This window comes from Myodes glareolus, chromosome 11 (genome assembly GCF_982192425.1).
Source record: "Myodes glareolus chromosome 11, mMyoGla1.1, whole genome shotgun sequence".
In the NCBI taxonomy this organism is placed as follows: domain Eukaryota; kingdom Metazoa; phylum Chordata; class Mammalia; order Rodentia; family Cricetidae; genus Myodes; species Myodes glareolus.
This window is the reverse complement of record NC_142036.1, coordinates 58,259,014-58,280,665: the sequence shown is the minus strand read 5'-3', so window position 1 is coordinate 58,280,665 and position 21,652 is coordinate 58,259,014. Positions and strand designations below refer to the sequence as shown.

Sequence of the window (21,652 nt, the reverse complement as noted above, 5' to 3'; positions counted from 1 at the left end):
CAGCATGTTGGCAGAAGTGTGAAGTGGCTAGTCACAGTATGTCCACAGTCAGGAGAAGGAAAAGAAAATGTTGATTGTTCATTTGAATTCTCACATTCTACTCAGTCCAAGATCTGAGTCTTTAGTAGGATAAACCCAAATTCAACATCCTCTTTCCTTAGTGATATCTCTGTGGAAACACTGTCATAGGCTCACCCAAAGGTACATTTTCCTAGCAGTTCAACATCCAGCAAATTTTCAATGAAGATTAATCTTTATATGGAGCTATCCTGTAGAAACTTAGAAAGTCAAATTAGAGAGATTACATTTCATGAGTGATGTGTAAATGGAAGGTAATGTGTTTCATGCACAGGATTGTGGATTTTGTCATGACCTTGAATAAATTAATCAAGAGAATGGGTGAAACTTCAGAATAGTTAAGCTCTGTATACAGTAAATTGGAGACACCAAAACACTGAGACAAAACTAGATAGAACAACATTTAAAAGTCTGATGTCCCTGAATTTTAAGTCTGAGTTTGCATGGTACCTAATACTTATGCTTTGAATATTTAATCACTAACTATGTCATGAAAAAAGTCACCCTTGAAAAAGAGTCTACCATCTAAAAAAGAGAAGTTTCTTTCTAATTTGAATATTCAAAACTCTCAGTTGATATTTTTCTTTTCTCAGTAGGCAAAGCTAAATCATTCTTTTGGAAATCTTTATTTCCTAATTTAAATAATCCTGTGTTGTTAAGAAATCCACTGAAGCGTAAATGTGTAGTACTGTAGATAGTGTTGGCTGCTGGCACCTGAGTGGGTGTGGGTTAATCAGAGGAACCTGAGAGACTCATGGATGATGATCTTGCAGAGCATGCATTATCTAAGAAACAACTCGAAAAAAAAAAAAGCAAGTGTATGGGAAGACTTTTTTGTTTGTTTTGTTTTTGTTTTGTTATTTAAAGTGGTTTCACGGAGATCAGAGTCTAGAATAGTCATCATCAGAGAGGTTTCATCCAAAAACTGTGCGGAGCAAATGCAAAGACCAACAGCCAAATCCTAGGCAGAAACCAGGGAACCTAGAAGAATATGGCCCACAGAATCAACTAAGTAATCAGCTGCCTCATAGAGACTCACAGAGACTGGAGCACAAGCAACGAACATTTATGAATATGACCTAGGTCCTTAGAATATGGATTATAGTTGTGTAGCTTGGCATTCTTGTGGAATTTCTAGCTAGTGTTCCCAGAGTAAGGACTGTCTCTTATGCCTGCTTTTGGAACTTTTTTCCTCTTCCTGGGTTGCCTTATCCTGCCTAAATATGAAAGTATGTTGCTTGTTTCATTGCGTCCTGTTTTTCTAGGTGTGGTTGGTATCTCTGAAGCCAAGCTCTTTTTTGAAGGGAGATAAAGGAGGATTGATCTGTGGGAGAGAGAAGGTAGGGGGAGAGGGACTGGGAAGAGAGGAGGAAGGAGAAACTGTGAATGGGATGCAATATACGAGAGAAAAATAAACTAATTATTTACTATTGAAAAATTCCTCTGTATGCTGTGAATATGTTTTCCTCTCAATGGTTAATAATAAAATTTTTTTTGTAGAATAAGGTTAAGCAGGAAAGCCAAATGGAGACACAGGGAGATAGAAGGGCAGAGTCAGAGAGAGAGAGAGAGAGAGAGAGAGAGATGTAAACCAACCTCCAGAGGAACAAGATGCGCTGGAGAACAGGTAAGGCCATGAATCCACATGACAAAATATAGATGAATATAAACGAGTTAATTTAAGTTGTAAAAGTTGGTTAGTATAACTATAGGCAAAACATTGTGTAATTAATAAAAGTTTTTGTGTCTTTACTAAGACTGGGCAGTTGGGACAAAAGAAAAGTTTCACCTCCATTTACAATTAATTGAAAAAGATCACATAGCAGAGATGCACGTGTGACTGAGAGAAGCTGAACTATAGATGAACACAATGACTGCATGAGGTATTGGTGGAAGAGTCAGGCCAGTTATGAATCTACTGAAGAGAGTCTTTAAAAATTGTGCTAAAGATGCTTAAGTGCAGCCCTTTAGAGTTGATTGTTTTGGGCAGGGGATGGGGTTGGGGAAGTGGGGAATGGATTGGGGAAGGACTCGTTTATCTTTAAGGTACTGGCTTCTTGTGAATATATAGGCTCTGAAAGTTGGAATGTTTTTAGGGGGAGGGCACAAAGTAAAAGGGTGGATCTGGAAGTAATGGTAATTGAGTGTGATCAGGGATCAGGATGCACTATATGAAATTCCAAAATAATAAAAATACTATATAGGGGAAATATTTCTATTTTATTTATTTATCTATTTATTATTTACTTATTTACATACATAGTCTCTCTATATATATTCAATAGATGTATATCTCAATTACTTTTCTATTGATGTGATGAGTTGCCATAACCAAGAAACTTCTAGAAGAAATAATTTATTGTAATTACAGTTTTAGAGGGTGAATTTGGGATCTTCATGGCAGGAAGTAGGAGGCAGAGAACACTAACTGGAGTGGTGTGGGCTTTTGAAACCTCAAAGCTTACCCCTAGTGAAACACCTCCTCCAACAAGACCCCACCTTCCAAACCATCCTAAACAATTCTACTACGTTCTACTAACTTAGCATTTAAATATATGTTCCTATGGGGCCATTCTCATTCAAACAATCAGAATGTATTTATGTGAAATCTTTTATAGGAACGAAAAATTACTATGTTTTTGCTAAAGTTTGCATTAACATATTATTTTAGAAAAGCTACAATTTTATAATTAAAGTTTGTGTAAGAATAATGCAACTAATAAAAATATTATCAACTTATTAATCTATGAAACATTGTGATAAAAGGAACTTGATATGAATTGCTTCACATAAAAAGAAATAACTCTTGAATATGTTCACAAAAATAAATACCATAATTAAGATGGTCCTGAGAAGCAAATTTCAAGAAGCAAAATAATAATACCATAGAAAATATTTATAAAAATATATAGTATAAAGTGTAATTTTCAACAATATGCAAGAATTTTTCAAATTTAGCAGTAGAAAATAAACCAATTAAGGTAATGAACCAATAACCTCAACAGATGCATCCCCGAAGATACTACAAAGATGGCAAACGTGAGAAAGGCCACAACTCCACAGCATATGTTATCAGAAAATGCAAATTAGAACAATGAGGTATCATTATGTACCTATTAGAATGACCAATTTCCAGATCACTTACAACATAGAATGCTGGCGTGGACATAAAATGTTGACTGTCCTCAGTCTCTGCTAGTGGGAGTGTAAACTGATACAGCTGCTTTGTTAGATAGCAGGTCGGTTTTGTAGAAACTAATTTTAAACATAAAAGAAGTAATTAATGAAAAATTTAAAGCAAGAGAACACTGGATTTCAATGCAGCCAGACCTTTTTAATTAGAAATTTCCTTAAAATCAATATAACTTTAATAGAAATAAAGGGGGAAACAGACTGAAGTTATCATTAGAAGGGATGAGCAAGGAGCTGTTTCTGTTGGCGCTAAAGACAATGAAGCAATAGAAAAAAGTTAATGCTAACATCTTTTTATGAGCTCAACAAATTCCTTGAAAGAAACCATTAATAAAACTCAGTCAAAAACCATTAGATATCTGAATATTTCTCATTTTACAATTACGCGTGTGTGTGTGTGTGTGCTTGTTGTGGTGTGTGTGTTTGCACAATGTGTACGCATTCATGCCAGTAAAAGTGTAGAGGTCAGACAGAAACTAAATAGATAGAGTGTGGAGATCTGAGAATAATTACATGTGGAGTTCAGAGGAAAACTTGTAGGCACTGGTTCTAGGCTCTTTCCTAATAAAACTAAACTTGTAGATTAATTTTTTTCTAAAAAAAATTAAAAACTAAATGACTATTGAAGAAGTCAGAGATCTAAAAGAGTTCTAAAAGAAAAAGCTATAAGTCTCAATTCTACAAAACTGAAAACTGTTGACTTAACATATATCAGAGTTTCTCATTGATTTAGATTCAAAAGTTATCGGTGATTTAAAATGTATTCATAAAATAAATAAAATAAAGGAAGAAGGTAAGCAAGGAGAAGAGAAAAAGTAAACTATGTTTGTCCTGAATGAAAAATTAGTGTCTTCCCTAAAATTCAAGGACAAGACAATAACATTACTATCATCATTATCATACTAGAAGGCTTACCTAATTCACTAAATCCAAGAAAAACATGGACAATCATCGAATTTACAGGATTCAAACCTTAGTGCTTAGATGCAAAATATCTATAAATTGATCTATAGACTTTACACAATTTGTTTATTGTGGAGACACAGAACTGGCTTAGAGCGCAGGCTCCTCCTGGGACAGATGAGGCGAAGTTGAGAAACAGTTGCTTGGCAAACCAAGCAAAGATGAAAGCAAACTCCCTCTGCCCATTTCTCAAACATTCTGTCAGAATCTGTACCATGCATAGGGAAGTGGTCTTTGAGCTCAGTTCTTCACGCTCTACCGGTTCCAAACAAGTGCTTTGCTTTTGTATACATTTTGCCTTGTTTCTATGCACTTCTTTTCATTTTTATTACTGTTATTAATTGAGGTATTGTTTCTTACAAGGTGAGGCAAGAGTTTCTCATGATCATGTACGTGAGTAAAGGGGGGTTTCAGAGTTGAGGAAATGCTTTTTAGTCTGTAAAGCCTACTTTGTACGTAAGCCGTACAAAATAAAGCTTGCTGCGCAGTTATTCATGCTCTACATCCCCTGTGTCCTGATTTGTGTGAGAGCCTTACCCAGGGACCCCAAGGCACTAGACAGTGACAGTTTATACATGGTCACATTTTATAACATTTCTATAGGAAGGTAAATGAAGAAATAATCATCTTAGTTCTTACATGTCACCATTTGCAGAAGCAGATATCACCTGAGAAGAGGGCCCACCTAGACTACAAGCATTTTATGTTAATGGAGAATAGTATGTTGGGAGGGGGAGTCATCAACATCAAACCACAAGCCTTTGGTGATTCTGATTCTCAAAGTCTTTATCTCTAAACCACACTACCATCTTTATAGTTAAAGTCCCGTGAATACTTAGTTTTAGTCTCAGTCACCTCAAAGGATCTCCAGTCTCTCTTCTCTTCATCCTCTCTATTCCTCTTCGGTTTCTCACTACTAAGAATAATTGATTGATGCTCAGAATTGAAATACGAGGATTTGCTTTTCATGAAAACTTCTGTTCTCCTCTCTCACTGTATTAGCTTTGTTTTAAGTTCCTAATTTATGATTCTCTTCTTTTGCCCTCCCTTTTGGTTATAACTTTATAGAATCATTTATTTATTATCAATCTTTACTTCTCATAATTTTGATAATTGTTTCACTTGGGGCAACAAGAAGGAAATATCTTTTTAAAAAATCATAGTGAGATCAGGCTAGGCTGCCTGAAAATTAAGCAAACTAATGCCAAAGCTAAGTCCAGCAGCTTCAGAACTATGAAACTGTTGAGTCTAAAGCCAAATAAGTAAGATTATGTACAAAACCTGGGTTTGAAGCTATGAATCATGAAGCTCTGGTTTCCAAGATTAGAAAATGGGATACTTGGCTCTAAATGATCAATCATCTACTTTTCCTACATTTGTTCATTCTGTCATATCTAGGCTCCTGTGGTGATTAATTATTAGTCAATTTGTTTGGATTAATATTTTCACAGGTGTACCTTTCAGAATCACTGGATCATTAGGGTTCTGATTTCATGGGGTTTAACATTCTGTTGGATAAGATTCACACCTAGGAATGGTGTTTCTTACCTTGGTCCCTTTTTGTGCTTCCTCTCTGATTCTTAGATTCCATGAAGTAAACACTTTTTCTCCGACATACCACCTACCATGGCTTTCCTTCATTTATAGAGCCTAAAATCAATAGAACTAGCTAAGTATGGAGTGGAATCATGAATCAAAATAAAGATTTTCCTCCTTTAAGTTATTTATCTAAAGTATTTGCCATAGACAGGAAACAAAATAGCAAATGTAGTTACATCGAAGGTGGAACCTACCAACAGTATTAATTGATCTTTTCTACTCAATGCACCTACACAATCGCCAGTGTCTTTGGGAAACACTCTTACACACAAACCAGCAACTGCTTAGTCATTCTGATCATAATAAATCCACTAGAATTCCTTTCCATCAGAAGAATGATTTGGTATTTATGATGGCACCGAGAATAAATAAGGCTTTTGAGATATCTGAGAATCCATGATTGGGTCAAGCTGACACTCAAAAACAGCCATATCAATGTTCCTCCTAGTTGTGAATTTATTTTCCACTTACTGAATCAAGAATATTTGTTTTACACACACATGAGAATTTCTTTTTAAACTAAAATCCAAGTCTGCAATTCTACACTTTAAATTCTTCAAGAGAATACGGTCTTTTCCAAAATAAAATTTTTGTCATGGCAAAAGCATTATATTTGGTAAACTCCCTGTCTACATTTTCATGCTTCACTCGTGTGTTTGCTCATATTATATCCACATCTTTAATCATGAATGGAGTTCTCTACCTATAGAGAAAATTAACCCTAATATAAGAAGAATATTTTATATATTAAACAACTTCCCAGGTTGTATTATTAGAAAAGGTTTTTGTTGTTGTTTGTTGGTTTTGTTTTGGTTTTAGTTTTTTCCCAGTGTGTTCTAAGAGGGTTGATTAATGGCTGTGATCTTAAATCTGGTATCCATTAGGAGAAGGATCCATCAATGCAGTGGTTACAATGGGAAGTTAAATGAATATTGACTGAAAATTATAAATTATCCAGTATGGTATATGATTTTTTTCCAATAACAGGGATAAAATTGAAAGGAAAACTTTTAAAATAATAATTTACTTTCCAAAGCTTTTTTGAATTATAATATAATATATAATATATATTATATAACATATATAATGTATAATATATAGAATGGATTGATCGAGGATGGCACCATAAAGATATGCAATCTGCTCTGTACTTTGAAAGAAAATAAAAGTTTTATTGGGCAAAAGTTATGACAGAAGATTGAGCATTCAGGAATTACATAGAAATTACAAGTGTGCTTTATTTATTAAATGAATCATAGATTGGAGATAAAAATTTTCAAATTTTATGTTTACTGAATATGCTAAACATCCTGTTGTGTATAAAATGGTTATTGAAAATGTCTGTGTGTGTGTGTGTGTGTGTGTGTAGAAAAATCAAGAGAAAACTCAAGCATAGGACTTGAAAAGTGAAAGATAGAATGTGAATATATCTAATATGAATAACACAAGTTCCCCAAAATTTATGGAATATAATTAAAAGAGAATTCCAAATGTCTATTCTCCTGATACAATGGGGAGATAAAAAATTTAAGAAAGTTGAAAAAAATAGCATTAATGATTCTGACAAAATCAAAGACATTAAGGATGAAAAGAACATTAGCTTTACCAAATGGAAACGGGAATTTTGAACATATTCTACTAGAGATAGGGATGATTAACAAGGCAATGAATTGACCAAGAAATTACTACCACTTGGGGTGTATTAATGTGAAAGGAATGTTGGAAATATGATAGACAGCCAAGAAAGTTAGTTGAAAATATTTCATTTGCTTTATAAAATTAGAAATATCTATTTAATTTTATAGTACTATAAGACCATGATTTACATTGTGATTAAGTTAAAAGGATTTACTAGCATTAATATCTTGTTTGTTTACATCCTATGATATTTCAATGACATTTTAAGATTTATGCTGCTTAGAACACTATTTTTCCTTATTTCCCTGGTTTTTGCATGTGTAATATCTGATGAGTCTCTAATATGTCACAGTTATTTATAGAGTTTGGTATATCATCTCATGGCCAAAAACTTTTGGAAATCTTTCAAATTTAAAACAAGACTCAGTGTCAAAGACATAAAGAAATTAGATGAACATAAATTTTTACACTAAAGCAGAAGAGCAAGTAGTTGACTTCAAAGAAATTCATCACAACTGTATTAGAAAGAGATTTGTACAAATAAGACCATTTAGGTTAGTTCTGAAGCATGTTTACATGTTGCGTTATACATATTTTAGCATTATTGCAGAAAAACTGTTGAAGATTTTAACAAAAATATTATGAAAGATTTTTTTGGTTATTATAGGAGAAATTATTGTAAATTATATATCTGAAGAGGAGATGCTTCTGAAGTCGTATTATAGTATATAGATTAACAAATGAAAAAAATAAAAAAACTGTATCCATTTCAAATTTTTTTGGAATAATTTTAGAACTAAAGTTTTCTGTTACAATATAATTTTAATATTACAAATAAGGTAAGATAAAACAAAAAAATCACATCAAAGTTGGAGAAAGGAAACCAACAGAAGATAAAGATCCCAAGAGAAGGCACAAGAAACAGATATAGATACAGAGAACCTCTTATCTGCACACTCAGGAAGCTCATAAAAATTCCAAATGGCAAGGCATACCATATATGCTGAGGACCTGGTACATACCTGGGCCCTGTGCTTTCTGCTTGGCTCTTTGAGTTCTTATGAAATTTTCTCATGTTGATTTCAAAGGTTTTGCTTTCTTGTGGTCCTCCATCTTCTCTGAATTTTATATTCTTTCTGCCTTCTGTTCCCCAGGATTTCCTGATTTCTGAGAGGCTAGATTTGATGTGAACATCCCACTTAAGACTGAGTGTTCAGAGATCTCTCACTCTCTATGTAATGTCTGGTTGTGGGTCTCTGTATTTGTTCCCGTTTGCTGTACAAGGAAGCTTCTCTAATGATGCCTGCACAAGGGATTGATCAGTAGACATTTTATCACTGTTTCTTTCTCTCTCGTTTTATATTTTTTTAAGGCCAAAAGTATTTGTTTACTTTAGATATCTGTGATGTCTAGTTTCTGGTTCATGGTCACCCAAGCAATGTCAGATAGGGTTTGAACTTGTGAAATGGGTCTTAGGTCAAATCAACATTGGTTGGCTACTCTCTCAAGCTTTGTGCCGCCATTGCCCTAGCATATCTTTCAGGCATGAAACTGTTGCATATCAAAGGGTTTGTTGCTGAGCTAATGATCACGTTTCTGTCCTGGAAGCATATAAAGCACCTTCCTGTGCCTAAAATCCTATAATATAGGTATGAAGGCTCCATGTAGTCACCAGCTCAAATTTACAATATTTAATGAGTTTTGTAGAGATTGTCTTCAGCATTGGGACGATGCAGTCTGTTTGTGGAGAGCCACCTAGAACACTGACAATAGCCTGGGTTATTTGGGTATTATACCAGGACACTTTTGACCAGCAACTCAATTAGATATAACTCAGTCTTGATATTAAACTTCAATTGATGATAAGAGATGGCCAACTGGGACTCTGTTGCCCCTATAATTTGACAATTAAAATGAGATCACCTTCATATCTGTACATATTATAGGAAATTTGTACTGTATTATGTTTCTATACTACCCCCAGATGCCTCTTAATTTTAGCTGTCTCTTCTCAATCACTTCCTTCAACTATCTCTCCCTCACTACATCCTCCCATTCCAACTCACCCCACACACACATAATTACATATTCTCTTTCCTTTTCCAAAGGACATCTTTCTGTACCTCTCCCTCCTGCATGCTGGAATTAAAGGCGTGCACCACCAACACCGGCTTCTATGTAGTTCTAAGGATTGTAGCTAGTTTATCATTGACTTAATAGCCAATATTCCCATATAAATGAATGCATGTCAAATTTGTCCCTCTGTGTCTGAGATATCTCACTTAGGGTGATTGTTTTCTAGTTCCATCATTTGCATGCATATTTCATGATGTCATTTTTAAACAGTTGAGTAATACTTCACTGTATAAATAGACCACATTTTCTTTACCATTCTGTTGAGTAAAATAAAGGTTGTTCCAATTTGTTGCTATAGTAATGAATATGCTTGAGCAAGTATCTGTGGTAGAATGAAGTGTCCTTTGAGTATGTGCCTAGGAGTGGTATAGGTGGATATTAAGTTATAACAATCACCATTTTCCTGAGGAACTGCCACACTTATTTCCCTAGTAACTGTACAAGTTTGAACTCCTATCAGCAATGGATGAGTGATCCCCCTACTTCACATCCCCACAGCATAAGCTGTGACTTGTTTACTGACTTTAACCCTTCTCACATGTATAAAATGAAATCTAGAACTAGTTTTGATTTGCATTTTCTTGGTGACTAAGGATGTTGAACATTTATCGTAGCATTTCTCAGCCATTTGAGATTCCTCTACTGAGAATTCTCTGCGTAGACATGTAACCAATTTTAAAACTGGATTATTTGTTTTCCTGAGATCTAGATTTTGACTTCTTTCTATATTTTGGAAATTTGTCCTCTATCAGATGTGGAGTTGGCAAAAATCGTTCCCCATTATGCAGGCTATCACTTTGTCTAAATGACATATTCTTTGCCATGTAGAAACTTCTCAGTTTCACACTGTCTCATTTATTTAACGTTGATCTTAATGTCTGCATTAATGATGTTCTATTGAGAAAGGTTTTTCCTGTGCCAATGAGTTCAAAGCTATTCCCCATTTTCTCTCCTATTGGTGCGGGAGAATTGTCTGTATTCTGTCAATTATGTTTTGAATAAACGCTGATTGGCCAGACAGGAGGTGTAGGTGGGAAAACCAGACAGGAAGTGGAAATGATGCAAGGAGAGCAGGAGGAATTCTAGGGAGGAGGAAGCTGATTCCTCACACTCCTGCCTAGATCATTGAAGCAGCAGGATGTGAGGTGCCCCACTGAAAAGGGTACTGAGCCACATGGCTAACATAGATCAAAAAAATGTGTTAATCAAGATGAGAGAGTTAGCTAATAAGTAGCCTGACCTAATGGGCCAATCAGCATTATAACTTACGGAGTCCTCTGTGTCATTTTCTTTGGGGCTAAACAGCTGGGGGGCTGGGCAGGACAAAAATCCGAACAAGCCAGCCCCCATCATGTTACATTCTATCAGGTTCAAAGTATCTGGTTTTAAATCGAGGTCTTTAATCCAGGTGTTCAGTAGAGACCTTATTTGCATTCTTCCACATGTAAACATCCAGTTTTACCAGTACCATTTGTTAAAGATGCCGTCTTCTCTTTTTTAAAAAAGTGTTTTTTATTTATGCATATAATTGCTCTATTTACATTTGTGCCTGTATAACAGAAGAGGACATCAGACAGAACAGGTCGTTGGATCCCACTGTAGACATTTGTAAGCCACTACTCATGACCTCTTAACCACAACGCCATTTCTTTAGGCCCAAAGATGTTGTCTTTTATCCAGTGCATGTTTCTGGCTACTTTACCAAAATTAGGTGTCCATGAGTATGAGGATTCATGTCTGGTTCTTCAATCAAAATTTACTGATCTGTTTTTAGGATAATATCCTGTTGTTTAATCTTACTATAGCACTGTAGTACAACTTAATATCAGGGATGGTGAAACCCTCCAGATGATGAACCTACAGAAGTTCTTTTTTTATTCAGCATTATTTTAGCTACCCTGGTTTCTTTTTTGTCTGTTTATGTGTCTGTGAGTGCATATGTGTCTGTTGTGTGTATGTTTTCATGAGACCAAAAATTGCCTTTTAAAAACATGTGCAAAATAGTACTGGAGTTTTTTATGGGAATTGCATCATGAAAAGATATTTACTTATGAAAGATGAAAGGTTGTTCTGAAGGCATGATTGAAAGGAGCGTCAGATTAGTTTTAAAGAAGCATGTGTAGAAAACTCCATTCTTTTATAGCAGTGAGAAAGGTTTCTTCTTCCTAAGTAACTCAGTCAAAGGAGGTATGTTCTTACAGTATCTTGAAAGTCTAAAACAATGACAGTCTCTGAAGATAGTTGTTTTCATGATTTCCATAAACAACTAGTTTACCTTTTTTTTGAGGTTTTCCATTACATGGGTATCACCTCTCAAATAGACAGGAATTACCCAAGAGACAAGTCTCTAGGACCATCTGTAGGTACTTGTTTAAATTGGCTTAGCATTGGTTTAAATTAGTAAGGTATTATCTTGTTTGGATTTTTTGGGGGAGTTAGGGAAGACTGACATAAATTCTTTCTCCCTTTTTTAAATTTAAGTTTATTTTTTAGTATTTATTTTACCTTCATGCATAGATGTGTACCTATACCTGATTATTTAATATTCTTAAACATGGTTTCACTATGAAGCACAAGAACTTACTCTGAGGACCAGACCGACTATGAACACACAGAGAACTATCTACTTTTCTGCCTCTTGAGTAGTGGGAATAAAGGGATGAGTCACTAGACCCTGCTGAACCTGGTTAATTTTAGGCACATAGCGCTAGTTTGAAAATTTTACCTTAATTAGAAAAATTGCATTTCTTATTGTTTGGGGTCTGTTGATGATGTAGTATCAAAAATCGCATTTTTAATGCAAAGACATGTAACACCTTGTGCATGATTATCCAAAACATGTCTGAAACAATGTAAAAGCTAGTGAAAATCAAATTTCTCTACATTTTGATCAATGGAATATTTAAATACTTGAAATGACAATAGTTGTACAGGCATGGAATACTTTAAATACTATAACATATGTAAATTATAATCAGTGGTTCAAATGAGTAAACTATTAAATTCAGCAGGCAGAATTCTACATACCATCCTCAATTTTAGCTGTGTCCTTGTGCAGGCATCAATGTCTGTTCAGCAACAAAGAGACTAAGTGATTACGGTGAGAATGTGGCCGACTGCAGAAAGCTAGTCCCTTTATAGAGTTTGATAATTTAGGCTGCTCTGCGCCAAACATGAAATTCCAAAAACAAAATGTGAATTTACTTGCCGAAGGGGGTGAGGTCACCATTTTTGCTTTAGTTGAGAATGTAAAATATGAAGGCAAACAATTCTATAAAACTTGGATTGCTGTATTTTAATGTGACTATAGAGCAGTTACGGAGGCAGGATTGAAGTTATACATTTCTAATAACACATCACATATTATGGACGGCCATAATATTGGTCTGTGTGCTGTGTAAAACAACAAGTCCATTCATTGTTATTTTTATATTTGGTCACCTGTGTTGAAATCTAACACATCTAAAGAGGGGGAAACCCAAAACAGAACAGGGCAGTTAAAATTCTTCCTGTTCTTTCTGGATTTGTAGCCTTTAGCAGACTATATCCAAATCATTCTATGACATGGAACAGAGCTAAAAACTCCAAATGCCTGTTTGAATAATGTGCCTAAATTCAATCTACACATATTTAAAATTAAAGTTACTGTTGTCCACTCAACATTTAATTGTATGACATATTGTTCATTAAAAAATTGAGGTACAAAATATTTTTGCATGTATGTGTATTTTTATGCATGATCCAATAAACATATAGCAACACTTATTGAAAGTGGGGTTATACTGTTTTATAATTGGGGTTAACATCATTGAGGACAAAATATAATAGGATTCTGAAGAAGTCTAAATTTATCTTTAAAATGATTACATAAATCCTTGCCACAAGTTTTTCAGAAAAGTTGATAACACTTTTTTAAGCAAGTTACTTACAAAGTGAAATTATTTAAATGTTATTTAAAATGTTATTTATCTCAGAACTTGCTATTTTATTTATTTTGAAAAATAAGAGTAAAAATTTGAAGCACAAAAAATTTAATTTTTAAGTGAAGAAATATCATAAATTCTCTTCACTCCAACTTAATGGTATGAAACAATAAGATTATCAACTTTAGGACTCCAGGTGTTGTCTTGACTCAATAGGAGAGTTCGTATGTGGAATACCTAGGTTGTGGGACAAAGTGGCTGGTGGTAGTGTCAAATAAAATGCTTCATCTCTGTTTCTTGCTGAAAGCAGGAGTTGTAAAGCCATATTGTTAGCTGGAACATGCACAGGCCTGACCCTCTTCCACACAATCCACAGCTGGAGCTCTAAAACAGAGCATTGCAAGAGGAAGAACCAAGCAGACCTTATGATCTGGCCTTGAAAACCATCCAAGTTAATTTTTCCTTCAGTGCGGTCATTACAAATGTGGTCCTATGTCTATCTCATGATTGTGGTGAGAAATAAATGAACTTTTTGATATAAATCTATACTACCACCTTGAGCAAATTATAACTAATTTGCCTAAGAACAAAAGCAGGCAGATAATAAAATATTGAATTTGGAATTAAGCTTCATGAAATCTCACTTTTTAAAACATTACATCATCTTGTCTATTTTATTAAATATTTAGTGTGAAATATAAGATAGTCGTTAGACCACTAACCAATATTAAAGGTAGCACAGATGGAATAAATTTTATTACTCTGAGAAGCTTCTCAAATCATTATATTTAATATCTGATCTTGGTATTAAAAAAAGCTGTCACAAATAATTTCTAGATATTACTATCTCCATTTTTAGCATATTTACTGCATTTGGGCCTCACTCATTTGTTAAATGAAGTCCTTGGTACAAGAGATTATTCTGCAAGACACAAAAATAGAAACATAAACACCTACCCAGCCAAAAACTTTTGATCTATAATCTGTCCTGTCTACAAAATGTGTTAGGAAATTGGTGGCACAAAACTTGTGGGAATAACCACCCAATACCCGATTTGACATGAATTAACTCCAAGAGGTAGAACGCAGACTTGAAACTGTTCGGGAAACCAAAACCAAGGAACTATATAGCTCAGAAACCTAGATCAAATACTACTGATCTAAAAGTAGAAAAAAATAACTCCTTACTTCTAAGGATAATCTGCTATATTCATAGATGGGTGCCTTATTCACCCGTAATCAGAAAAGACTCCTTCTAGGCACATCTCATGCCCTTTCTCACCCAGCAAAGCTCCAGAGACCTGGAAACAGCCTCCCCATACCCACAACCATTCCGAACCATCTGAGTTCCTAGGCACCTGAGGCACATCCCATGCCCCACCTCACCCAGCAAAGCTCTAAAGACAAGGAAATACTCTCTAACACCCATAACCATACCCCACCACATCTCTGACCACTGGAACCTTAGCTCTGATTACCCCTGGAGAGGTAAGACTGTGGATTTCGAGCTGGAGGGCCTTATCTTTCTAAGCCCTTCTAGCTCACAGAGCAACATCCCATGCCCTACCCCCAGCCACAGAACTCCAGAGACCCAAGACACTGATTAATGTCCCCATATGTGCAACCATCCCCCACTGCACCTACAACTTCCCAATCCTTGACACTGACCGCAAATGCAGAGAAGCCCACAGGGCTGCTTCATCAGTGAGGATCAGAGGCAGGGTAGTTCCTCCTGCACCAGGAAGGAGGCAGACTGACCACCTAAGCACAGGCCCCACCTGCACCCCTTGGAAGAAGAGATGGGTAGGTGCCAATGCAAGAATACATTCAACAACCGTAAAGAGAAATATGACAAAACCTGAACTAGTGGTTCTACACAAGGAAGACCTAAATATCCTAATCAGGAAGAAACATAAAAAAGTACTTAAATATAACTTTTTGAAAATGATAGAGACCCTTAAAGAGTAAATGAAAAATTCCCGCAAAGAAATGGAGGGAAAAACAACAAACAAACAAACAAAAAATGGAAGAAACCAGTAAATCTCTTAAAGATAGCCATAACATGATTTTTCTTTGTAATAGTAATTCCCAAGGTGAATAACAAAAAGAAAACCAGGGGATAAATTCACAAAAAAATTCTGTCCCTTTATGGATGAAGTAGAAGCAGGTAAGCTTTAATAGGACAGGTATATTCCATAGGTAAATATATCTTATTTCCTTTAAGAAATTTAACCCTTCTATTGTGAGTAACAGAAATATAAAAAAGAGATGTGACCACATGGCGAATGAACATGAGAGCACAGAGTATAAACAAGATTATGGTTAATGACAGGAATATGACATTTATGAAGGGTTCAAGGAAGAGAAAAGAAAATAATAGGGTGGACTTGTTTTAGAAGCTTTATATGACAAATCTAACATGTTGAAAACTCTATAAAGTTTCATTCTTTGTATACTTTTTGTGAAGGATTAATATCTGTGGATTATTTATACAGTACTGATACTTGATTCTCCTTGAGAAGTGTTTTAATAAGGTTATTCCAACATATCGATAAATAAGAAATGATGTCAAGTCTTCTGTGTTGCTCTGTGTGCAGAACAAATTTTTATCATGGTTTATTTTCTATTAAAACCAAAATAATTTAAAACATTCTTTCTTTCTTTATTTTGTTTGCAATATGTACATTTCTGTAGGTGAGCAGTGTCCCACATGTAGCTGTAAAAGAACAAATAATTCATGGAGATTGGTTCTTTTTCTCTCCAAGTGGATCTATATTAAAACACTTTCCAATGGGCTTACTATTGGTTTTCTCTTAGGTTATTTTGTATAAAGAACTATATTCGTTGTTCAGTATTCTCAAGCTTGAACTGTATTTGTTAACATGAGCACTTATTCGATGTCCTATGCTGCCTTGAATTATTTTGTAAGCTGCAATGTTTAGAAAATGACTGAAAAAGCTAAAAATTTCACAAGGATTCTCCCGAATCATCATGTTTTGTGATTTTTTTCCCTCCAGGAAGACAACATATTCTGAAAAATCCATTGGGAAATGATTCTAGTCATGTTCTATCAATTCTGTGTAATTTGCTTTCTTTTTTGGGACTACATCACTTAGACTGTTGCTATTGGAATTAATGCTTTGAGTGCTTTTTTTTCTTTTATCTAGATCACATAGCCTGCTTCATTAAGTGTATTAGACATGGAATTTGATGTTCCTGACGTAGAACAGTGAACAAATACTTCAGCTTGTCACCCACGGTTTATCTCATTGTTTCAAAGATGTGCCTACTATACCATTAAACTTGTTTGATTTTCTTAATTCTCTAGTTGAATTCTCTCACTGAAAAGCCTTGTTTTCTATGGGAACATCATTTTACATCCCCTTTAGTTTTCTACCAGGACCTACCTGACTTATTTATTCATCAGAAAATCAAAACTTAAGCTAAACAATGATGACTAGATTCAGAGTTCTTGTTTTGAAAAAAAATCAAGGGGAAATATTGAGGGATAATACTCTTGTACCCTGTAAAGATTTGTCACTTGTATTGGTTTAATAAAACATTGATTGGACAGTAACTAGTCAGAAAGTATAGGCAGGGTGAAAGGAACAGACTAGGATAATTCTGGGAAGAGGAAAGGCTTAGTCTGCAGTCACCACCAAGATGCAGAGGGAACAAAATGAAAATGCTACACTGAGAAAAGATACCAACCCACATGTCTAAACATAGACAAGAATTATGAATTAATTTAAGTTGTAAGAGCTAGTTAATTATAAGCCTGAGTTAATAGACCAAACAGTTTATAATTAATATAAGCCTCTGTGTGTTTCTTTGGGAATAAATAGCTGTGGGACCAGGCAAGACAGAAACTTCCGTATACGGACTAGACTCTAATTTTGGCACAGTACTGCAAATACAAGAAGAATGAGATCTTCTCTATGTACCATGACTAAATGTATAATAGGAAAATAGTTCACGGCTGTTGAATTTCTCATTATGACCGCCGTTGCCTTTCTCCTGATTAATTTTTACTCACTGAGCACACTGTGGTGTAATGTGGTATTTTTGTTTTCTAATGGCACCAAGGTTATTTCACTTTTATTGGTCTCTAGTTATGTAATATTCGTTCTCACCTTTTATAGAACTCTTATTTTTTTCTTCTAAGTTCAGTGGACACATTTTTAAACCATATCCCTCTTTTCTTTTCATCCTGTTTATATGTCATTTTAGGAAAAGAAAACATTTCTTTCAAGACTATATTTGAATTAACACAAAACAATGTTTAGTATGTTAATCTGTGATAATTATTTTTATTTGTCCTGGAAACTTGACTGGGGGTAAAGATGGAAATAAAAGAGACAGACAGACATACAAAAAGGCAGGGGTCATATGGCCTCGGCACACGTGTTGAGTGACACCACCTACACCATAATTAAAACCTCAGCACACTATTATAGAGAGCAAAGAGGGGAGGGGTTAGCTCATATCAGTAGGACATCTCTGTGAGCAAGCTCTCTAAGGCTGTAACTATCTAGGAGTGGGAAGCTGCAGCTGCTATTTTTTTTCCTCACACCGCTCAATCATTCATAAACCTTGAATTTGGTCTGGAGTAAGTCTGTGACAATTTTGAGTCTTACCAGTGTGGGGAAGGTTTTGTCAATTTCCCATTGGTTTGAGGCATTGTTGTAGAATTGGCCATCCTCATATCAACAGTACTTTTCCCCTCAGACCGTCTTTGTTCTTTGTACGTTTACTCAAGGCTAACTTGCTTCTCCACAATCCCTACCATGAATAGTAGTATATGCATACATAATTTGTATAAAATAATACTTAATATTGATCAATTTGTAGACTTTTGGCTACTATCAAATATTGTATCTATTCCTTTCAGTTTTATATTTGATAAGTGTTCTAAATGAAGACAATGTATTAACTGTATTTTGGGGGACAGGAGATAGAATAGGGGCTTGCTCCATCTATTCCACGCATTGACCTGGCGTTGCAATACCTGCATGATCATTGTACCAAAATATTTTCCATAATAAATAAAAGTGAAAAATAAATAATTTGATTCTGAGGAACTTTGAATTGTATTTTATAGGGGGTATATGTTATAAGTATAGGGTAGAAGTCTGTGTAGGTACATGGGCACCTTGAAGCCAGTGGAAGACATAAGCTGTTCTGCTTTGTTTCTCTCCTCAATATTCTCTTGAGAAATAGTGTCTCTGTCAAGGGCCTAGGCTAACTGCCAGCAAGTCTCGTGATCTTTCTGCCTCTCTCCACATAAACATAATATTTAAAGGATGTGTGGTCATGAAAAACCATTAATATAGGTGCTGGAAATTTGAACCTAGGTTCTCATGCTTCCAGAAAAATGCTCTTACATACCAAGCCATCCTCCAAGCCTTAAGTATATCATATTTTAAAGCATTATTAGTTAGCTTCACTGTATTCTTGAAACAAAGGAGTTTAAATTGCACACAGAAAACCGTGAACAACTTAAAGATAAGTTTTAAAAGATATTCTCTTTTCTTAACATATTTATGTAAATTATTTATTTACAACAATTTGCTATATTGCTGGTTGTATTGAAGTTCACGTTGTGCCGATCATCAGCTTCTTTGGCAAGAAACAACTTATGTTCAATTTATCTTTAGAAAATATCATATAAAACTTAGGTTTTTTAAAAATATTTTATGGAATGCAAAGAAATTTGTGACTGAGTGTCTGGGGGAGAATCAAGCAGGGCATATATTTCACAGCTCTGAAAAAAGCAATGTCAACTTTTATATTTTAAGATAAACTTTTGTTTATTTGTAGAAACTTAAAAGCATTTAAACAACAGAGCACATAATATCCCATATTCTTCTTCTGTGATCATGGATACTAACTAGGAAAAGCTCAACTGAATCACAGAGAAGTCTTCAGCAGAGACAGGAATTCACCTAAATTCTGCAGCTTCATAAATAAGACAAGGCAAGAAATCTCTGGAGAGCCAGGGGATGCTTTGATATAGAACATTCATTAATGAAGAAACAGGGGCTTGGGATTCTCAACACAAAATTTGTCACCCAAGGCTTTGATTTGTTGGTTCTTGGTCTCATACATAAAAAATTTCAGAATAGAGTCAGTAGGAGACAACGACAATTTTGGTTTTGGAGTTTGAAAGGGAAAAAGCAGGACAGCCAGGCAGATCCTGCAGCTTCTAAGACGAAGGGGATAGAAAGTATAGAAGAATTGCAAGTTATACTTTCTGAGTTATATGTCAGCATGGCAGGCTCAGCAATGGATGTCCTCCAGTTATCTCATAGAGTTGATGGGTTCTTCAGAGACATGGGGAACGAACTGACTGAATAGTCAAGCAGGCATAGGATTTCAGTTTGTCTGTGGAGAAGAGATGGCAAGAGGCAGGAAGACAGAAAAGGTTATTTTTACCATTAAATTGCGGAAGTGTAACAGTGAGTCTACAGTCAGCTACTGAGGCAAGGACTTTAGGGTATCTAGATACACATGTAATTAAGGTGATTTCCTTAACATGCCTTCAGGTGTGTTATAGCTCTTTCCATATTTTGTAATCAGTTTCTGAAGCAGGAATCCTTCCGTACAACAGGATGTCTTTGGCATTGTTTGGAAAACACCTGCTGTCTATATCAAAGGTAATTATCAGTTCTTGAGCAAGCTTTTTCTAAAGTGATACTGACAATACACCAAGATATATTTTGGAAGGAACTTCACCGTGATGACAATTATAAATTTGTCACAGGTCATGTCTTTTGTTCCAAAGGAAGTGAACATAGATATTTATATCCCATTGATGTATGGGAAAGTCTGACTGCAAATGTGTAACATGAGGGGCCGGCTTGTTGGTGTATCTGTCCCGCCGGGCACCCTACAGCCAGCATACCCCAAAGAAAATCATACAGAGGACTCCATAAGATTATAAAACTGATTGTCCCATTAGGTCAGGCTTCTTATTAGCCCTTATTTGTTTGTGTATCTGTCCCGCCCAGCACCCAATAGCAGGTAAGCCACCAAGAAAAATCACACAGAGATCTCTATAAGTTATAAAGCTGATTGGTCCATTAGCTCAGGCTTTTTGTTAACTCTTATAGCTTATTATAACCCATCATTCTTATCTATGTTAGTCATGTGGCTCAGTACCTTTTCCAGCAGGGAAGGTTACATCTTGCTTCTCTGTGGTCTGGGCAGGAATGGAAGAATGGGCTTCCTCCTTCCTAGCCTTCTCCTGTTCTCATTGCCCCGCCTCTACTTCCCGTCTGGTTGACCCACCTATACTTCCTGCCTGGCCAATCAGCGTTTATTTAAACATGATTCACAGAATACAGACAATTCTCCCGCATCACAAATGTTTTCTTTTACTCCCCTTCTTGACTGACTGTCCCATCAGGTCTTTATGCTAATGTTCTTCAGGTTCATTGAACCTGAAGAATTCTGCAGAATGGAATCAGCAAGCCTTAAGGGATCAGAGTTTTGTCTACTACTCTGATCCTGACTTAATTCTGACTTGAACTTAAGCAATCTGAAATATAGTTTATTATAACTCCACTATAGTGTAGACACATATAGATAAAACATGCATATTCAGAAATGCAAGTTTTATTCTTCCTGCATTGATTTGTTAGAATTAAAATGTTTGACTAAATTTTATTCCTAATTATTTGAAAACAAACTCATTTATAAAAGCAACTGTTATGTGCCTGTATAAAAAAATGTTTTAATTACAAACTGCATTGAAGATACATTTTTCTTCTTAAACTGTGTTTCTGTATGGCGAAAGAAGTAGTTCATGTACATATATATGTGAATGTGTTAGGATGTGTGGTCCCATGTACATGCATGAAGGCCACTGGATTTCAGGTATCCTACCCTGTGGCTTTTTCTGTTGAAGCAAGAAATATTTGATTTTATTTATCTTCTTGAAAAATTATTTGGGGAAACATTTTATAATAAAAAATTATATGCAGGAATGTATTGATTATTATAAGTTTGGATCCAAAAGCCACCATTTTGTGTCGTATAAGGATCCCATGGGAATTTTTTTTTTCAATTACCAAATGAGAGTTAAAGGCCAATGTCTTGGAACATGCTCAGCCACACTGCAT

General features: G+C 35.2%; 1 non-coding gene across 1 annotated transcript; it reads left to right on the top strand.

The window, feature by feature from the left end:
- Positions 1 to 18,368: 18,368 nt before the first annotated feature.
- LOC125388100 (U2 spliceosomal RNA) lies at positions 18,369 to 18,559 on the top strand. The gene has a single exon (XR_007228114.2). It is a non-coding gene; the product is annotated as a U2 spliceosomal RNA (small nuclear RNA).
- The last annotated feature ends 3,093 nt before the right edge of the window (positions 18,560 to 21,652 follow it).